The sequence below is a fragment of the Anser brachyrhynchus genome, assembly GCF_964034855.1.
Source record: "Anser brachyrhynchus genome assembly, chromosome: 1".
NCBI lineage: Eukaryota > Metazoa > Chordata > Aves > Anseriformes > Anatidae > Anser > Anser brachyrhynchus.
The window spans coordinates 46,807,862-46,815,262 of record NC_137694.1 but is presented as its reverse complement, the minus strand read 5'-3'; positions in this window follow the sequence as shown (position 1 = coordinate 46,815,262).

The window sequence follows — 7,401 nt, the reverse complement described above, 5'->3', positions numbered from 1 at the left end:
CTTTCTGAGTAATGATTGGTAAGTTATCACATCCCTGTACCTGTATAGTTTATGTTATTGTCCACACGCATTCCCTGTTTCATATTTATTACCACTGAACTTCATTTGCCATTTTATCACTCAGTCATATAATATCAGAAGATCCTTCTGCAATTATTCACAATCAACTTTGGTATGCACATGTAGTCACCTCTTTCCCATTTTATAGCTCAGTTCTGAATATGCTGCAGAGCACAGATGCATCCTGGACCCTATAGTAACATTCCTGTACTGTGAAAACTGGTTGTCTGTACTTACTGTGTAACATAAGCCTTTGTTTCCTAGTACTAGCTTTACCTTTTGATCTCAGAAAATTGCTTGCATAAATTTAAAGCAATTTTATATTGAAATGCTTGTAGCTCCTTGCCTCCAGTTTGGAAGGCTGATTCTGGGACTCCTGCTGGGAAGGATTCTGAATTCCTTTCTACATTAGGTATTTGTTTAAAGTTATGATACCTGTTTTGGATTTATTTTTTTTTTATGATTTTGCAAAGCTGCATTTTTATTTAAAAAAAAAAGTGTTTTTTGCACTTCCACGATGTGGTGTATGGCAATGGTTTTCTTTCTTTTTTTTTTTTTTTTTTTTTTTTTTAAGATTCTCCTGTGTCTAATATGGATTGCCTTACTTGTTTTTCAGTGGGATCATTGGTAAAACTTCTTTCTGCATAACTTTATCTTTGCAAAGCTTGTGAAAAGATTTTTAAAAAACTCCATTCTCTTTTTGTCTTCATCAAATTCGGTTGAAACTAGGTTCAAAAATTATGTGGGGAAAAAAAGGCACACAGACACGTGCATGCAGGGTGACAGCATAAGCCTTATCCTTGGGCAGCTGGGCTGAAAGCAAAGTATAGAGGATGTACTCTGAATTCTCCTGTAGTCTTGTATGCTCACTCCATTTCTATACACCTGGCTTTTTGTAGTCTTTGTCAGAAATCTGACATCTCCGGGTATGCACAATGCATACTTCAAGAAAAGACAAAACCACATAGCTATACATACAGGCATATAATAATAGTGATACATTAATTGTTTTGTGAGCTTCCTAGAGTATTTCTATAGTGTCAACTAGTGTTGAATGGAATAATGTGAGTTTTAGCAAAAGCAGTTTCCATGGTTACACTGGAGGTATTCTAAATATAGCAGATGATGTAATCAGTTACAGGGACTAGATACAAGATTGCTGTTTATTTCAGTAAGAAGTTTCTTCTCTGGAGATACCTGTGAGAAAGTGTCTATATTACTTGAGGATACTATTTTTCAAATTATTTCTGTTGTCCCGTGATTTTCTGCTCCTCAGAGCCTTTCCATTTTTCCATTTACAGCCTGGTAGCTTCTTTATAGTTATTATAAATCATATACAACAGATCACTTTAATGCTTTTACAGAATTCTTAACGCCAAATGTAACATTTCAGAAAACAGTTTCCACGTCTGGCCAAAGGAAGATTGTAGTTTTTATAATCTCTTCTATCCCATATATTAAAACCCTGTTATCAGCATCTGTCATATCTGTCCATCCATCTTATCGGTGTATATGTTCATCTATCTTTTGCTCCCATTGCTGTCATGTCTCCAGTGCCCTCTGATCTGATTTTATCCAGAGAGAAAAGTATGGCTTAATGATCTGAACACATCTCCTTTTCCAAGATGTGTAATAAAACATTCCCCTTCCTCACCCCCAACTGAGCAATTATTTCCCAATGGAACACATTTCACTCCATGAAATTTGGGCTAACTACCTTGCATGTGATACACAAGAATGAGAAAATAGGTAGAATGAAGATTTGTTGTCACCAGGAAAAGAAATTAAGAAGGGGGAAGAGGGGAGATAATAATAATCAGGAAATTTATTTACAGTTGTTTTCCCAGCTCTCATTTGTGTCACCATTCTAGTCCCACTGACTCCTGTTGGAATTCTGGTTTCTTTCTGAGAGTATAGTTCATAGTATGTGCCAAGGGAAAATAAGTCACTCACTATAGACAGAGCAGTTTTCTTCCACAGTCTTTTTTTTTGTTGTTGTTGTTGTTGCTGTTATATCTACTTTGAGCATTCTTTCTTTAATCAAGAATTCATTTCCATTCCCACTGCTTATTTTACTGTTCTACCCCATATCAACTTTAATTCATTTCAAAAATGACACACTGCATTTCAGGAATGCTAAAAAAAAATATGGTAGGTAAGCTGGAAAAAATGTCCTTTCTGAAAGCACTGCTATACTCAGAGTCATATTTTCTTTGTTTATTAAAAGCAACTGGTCAAAAATTACTTGTCTTCTGAAAGCAGAATGTTGTGAACATGCCATATTTCCAATATCAGCAGAAACAGCATTCCTGTTTTCCATGGGCAAAGAGTCCTAAAGTGTGTAAGGTGCTGCATTAACAGCTAGAGGCTAAAAATCATGCATCCTATTGCATTTTCACCCCTTCCAATAAACCTGTTATTAATCTTAGTGCCTAAACACTTTCTTTTCTGGTGCAGATAGCCTGAAGACGATGATGTGACAGTGACGAAAGACTGCAATAAAGGGCAGCTGAAACTTTTTGGGGAGAGGTTTCTACTTCTGCAAGACAACAGGCAGTGGCAGCATTCGATGAACAGAAATGAATTTTATTTTCAAAATATGAAAGCTCATAGAATTATAGAAATTATGGAAGAAAAAGATATATTGTGCCGTCTCTTCCATTCTGGAGGCTGCAGCAGCTTTGTCCCTGCTTTATAAGGTACTTTCTGAGTCTAGGTTTAAGGTCTCAGCAGACAGGGCTTAATAGCTTACTGTGAAAAACTGTTCTTGTACGTGGCAAGTTTCATTATCAAAGCTCGGTTTTATATTTAGATGTGAATGTATCATTTCTGAAAAGATGATCCTTCTATTGCTCCTGCTTTTATCTCTGATACCACTTTAATCAACTCCTTCCCATCCTTAGCATTCAGGTGTTTCTGATACTTCTGGATGGTCCATGTATCCTCCTACTCTTACTTGGTGCTCAGCCTGCCTAGTCATATTTAGGTTTCTCACCTTTCTGTATATGTCAGACCCCCTGATTGCCACTTAACCTTTCCTGGCAAATGTCTCTTCTTCCAGATAGGTTACTGATGCAGTTGAGTAAGACTTTACCTCAGAGTAAGATTGTTTCTGCAGTAGAATTAACCAAGTTGAAGGCTGCAGTTGGTGCTGTATTCCTGACTGGAAGTTGACAGTAGTAGATTTGAAGGGAACAAAATGTAAAAAGCATCTGAGCATGGGAAATAACAATTAAACAGACTCAGTGGGTGAAATACTAGTCCCACTGAAGTCAAAGACAAAATGCGACTGGCCATGATGTTTCTTTGCACTTACAATGAAAGCAGAGCCACCCATGAGGACTCTTTTTTTTTTTTTTTTAACAAGATTGTTTGATCAAGTCCAAATTAGGGTTGTTAAAAACGGACCTGTCTACCAACGATCAGTTTCAAAAACAATACCCCGCTTTTCTTTCAGTCATTCTTTTAAAGGCCTCCTGATCCTGCCTTTCCATTTGGCACCCCAGAGGGAGGGAAGGATGAAGAAAGTGGATGGAGAACTGACAAAGATGATCTTCACAAATGGAGCAGAGGGCAGACATCTATCTGCTCTAGAAAACTCCCAATGCAAATCACCTAGTCTCCATACCTTTCCCTTCTCCATTGTGAGATCTTTCTGTCCCTGTAGTTGTTCCAGTTCAGTAGTTTATGTGGTTGAACTCTGAAGGGACAGATAAAGTACCTGTAATTTTTATGATTGTTTGTTTATTTGTTTTTCAGTTGTGCCTAGCAGGCAAAATTAACAGCCCCAGTGTAGGTTAACTCACTTTGTTCACTTACAGTATATATGCTTGATTCAAAACTAGTGGGAGTCATTTAGTGGCTTGTAACCTAGCAGTGATTTCTCTAAAACTTACCTATGGCTCCCAGATGTGGAGTTTTGCCACTAATTTCAATAGGGTTATCATGGGACTTCCCATGTGTCAGTCAGGTGAACTCTGCTGTCATTCTGGAGTTTGTGCAGAGAAGATAATCAGAGTTTTAACCCAAATCTATAAAAAAAAAAAAAAAAAAAAGCCCAGGAGCTCTCTAAGTGGGCTGGCCACATGAATGAGAGTTAGATGGGGATGAAGCTGGGTACCTGCCCCTTTTTGCCCAGCCAGCACATCTGTACAACAGACAGCGAGGAGTTTGGGAACATATTGTCAGCCTTGGAAGGGAGAAGAGAAACAGACCCATCCTTCTTCCCCTCCAGTCCTTCAATATTTCTGAGACTCAGGACAAGGTGAGAGATGCATGGTTTAGGCAGCAAGTTTATTACCTCTACCCCTCATCATTTAGCAATCCAGGGATGGATACTGACTATACTCTACAGTACAGGTCAGCCATCCTCCTTCAATAAGTTTAGCCAATTTGAGGGCTGCTGCATCCACTCTTCAGGCACGATGCCAATTCATTGTCAGTATCCCATTTTCCTCTCTTCATGCATGATGTACCAGGCTGAAGAGAAGTGGTTTTCTTCTTGATTTGAAGGCAGAGCAAAAGAGTTTGGCACAGGTCAGGAGCTCACCTGTGGTGAGGAAGAAGGAAGGAAGGGAAATGCATGTTCTGCTTGGGAGAAATTCAGTAAATAACTATAAACAGGGATTTGCAGCTGAGACGTGGGCAATGCCAGGCCAAGGTACTTAGGGGCAAAGAGAAGTTTCCAGAGCGGCTCCTTCCCTTTCCTTCTGTTATCCACAGCAATAGGTAGGGTGTCTCCAAGCAATAGGGATAATTCTCTGCTCAGAGGGCTCTCCCAGTCACCAGCTGCACAGGCTCTCCAACAAACAGCACGCATCAACAAAATGGCACCACAGACCTCAACTCCCCACAGGCCAATGGTGAAGCTGTGAACCTAAAAGAAGTCTTCTGCTACCACATGTAAGATGGGGGTTGGGAGACTCCAGAGGGCAACAGTGACCTCTGAAGGTGGGTGCACCAGAGCCTGAAACCGTTCTGCATACTCTGAAGTTTCAGAGCCAAGCAGGCTGTCGCAGGTCCATAGGACTAAATGCTCACACACACACACACACACCTGGCACAAAATGTCCTCCCATCAGGGAGGGAATGAACTAAGCTACTATCTATGGGAAAAATCTGTGAGAAATATCCCTTGGAAGTGTGCCCTCCATTTCCCGCAGACCAGGCCTGGTCTTCACAGTATGTGAAGACAGTAGTTTGTGTTGAAGAAATGCGGAGAGGCCTTGGCCTGCCTCTGATCTTATGCAACCTATTTGCAGTCCTGCCCTAACCCTACCTATACTATTCCTGGATACATGTGGATTTCACATTCTGGTATACTATAATTATCTCTTACAAGTTTATGTAAAACCTTTCCTACAGCTAGTCTGCATAAACCCAGCCTCTGGTTCTCATAAAAATGGCCTATATTCGCTTGGTTACTCTCTATCTCTGCTTTCCCACCTGTTGTGAACTCAAGTGGCAAGGACTTGGGTGGGCAGGAGGGGCATTTTTGTATTGACAGTAAAGCCTATGTTACCATTTTGAAAGTCACAAGTTGGGTTAGTTATGGTTTTGGCACAACTAATAAAATACCAAGTACAGTGTTGATGGCCAAGGTGGGGTCCAGACCCTCAGAAGTGGAAGGGACAAATCATGAGAGGTGTGGGTCTGTTTCAGCCTCCTTGCTTTTGCAGATTTACAGGGTGTGAGTTCACAGGAGGCACAATGTTTTTGCATGGTTGGATGTCCACCTGTATTTGATGGGCAAGTGGTGAGACTGAGAGCAGCCTTCCCATGTGCTGCTGGAAGCTGAGCACCCCAAACCACAGCTCTTCTGGCAGCTAGGTTGTATGGAGGACAGACAGCAGCTATCACAGCTCTCTTCTGGACCAGGACTGTGGAGCAAAGCAGTGACAGGAAGCTGGAAGGGACCTCCAAATGGAAAATGGAAAGAGCACTTTGGGGGAGGAGCCCCCAGGAGTATAAAGTGGAAAAATCCAAGCAGTTCTACTGTTTTTACCCGTCAACTTTGTTCTGTTGTTTCATCTGTGGGTTATTTTTCTTCTGTATACACACTTCACTGTTTCTGTCTCCTTAAAGCTTTCTCTATCTTTCTGTTCTGCTGTGCAAAGCATCAGGGATGCATGGCAAGTTGATTATCCTCATGAAGCAGCTAGCATAACATTGAGATTCAGGCATTTTCTTTATCATTAGCCTAACAAAGCATATAGAGTTGTAGCTAACTGGAAAGATACAGTACATTATTATTGTTATTATTTCTATTTTTGAAAATGAGGACACCGTGGTGTGGGGAGGGGGTAGGCTGCATGAGTGCCTAGACCGACAGTCATTTAATCTGAAATGGAGAGCGAAATGTAATTGGTAGGCTTATACTCATTAGTATGCTGCAGCCTGGATCTATGATTCCTATTAGAAAAAATATTAAAGGGCCACCGTTCAGGGAATTGAAGGTGGCACAAACAATTTAGTGCAGTTTTTCATCAATATCTTGTAGAAGGGTTGCACCTTTTTGACTTTTAAGATTAGAATGCAATATTTAAGGAGAATGTACTCCATCAGCTTTACTTGCAACATAGCACATCGTCCTTTGAAATATAAATCTTTTGAAAGCAGAATAATTTCTTTGTTAGTCTTCAGTCTGTATCCTTGGGCTGGAATAGTTATTTGGGCTTTTGGTTTTATGTGGCTTATGTGCACCAAAATAAAACACAAGCAAAACAAAAAGCCAAAGGGAAAATGCCATTCATATTCTTATGATCTGACAGAAAGAAAAAGCAATACAAAATCAGAATGTGTATTTTTCTTATATATACTTCTAATAAAAAAAAAAAAGTGAATGATAATCTTTTCAATAAAACAATGGTACAAAAAACCTTCAAGGCTTCAGAGAAAATTACACTCTCTTTTATTTATAAAACATTAAGTATTTAAAAGAATATAATTATTTATGCATTATTTATAGTCAATACTTCCATTTTTAATTGTGACCGAGTTAAGTTAGATTTGTTGCCAGACTTAATGATAAACTCCTTAACACAAGATATTTTCTCAGCCTGCTAGAGATGATCATAAACTCCCTGCTCTCTTAAGGAAAAATAAACCTATACAAAATGCTAGGTATGTGACAGCAGTGGAGATACATGGTACTCAAGTGGAGAAACATGATGCATCAAAGTCGTGTTATAAAATGGCTTTGTTTTGATACACCAAGATATGAATCAAAAGAGAGCCAATGAAAAAAATTCTTCATTAAGTTCCCAAAGTCAGAGTGTATCCGTAGCAAAGTCAGAGATCATGAGCTTAGAACGGATGGTATAGTTTCTTCTCAATTACTTA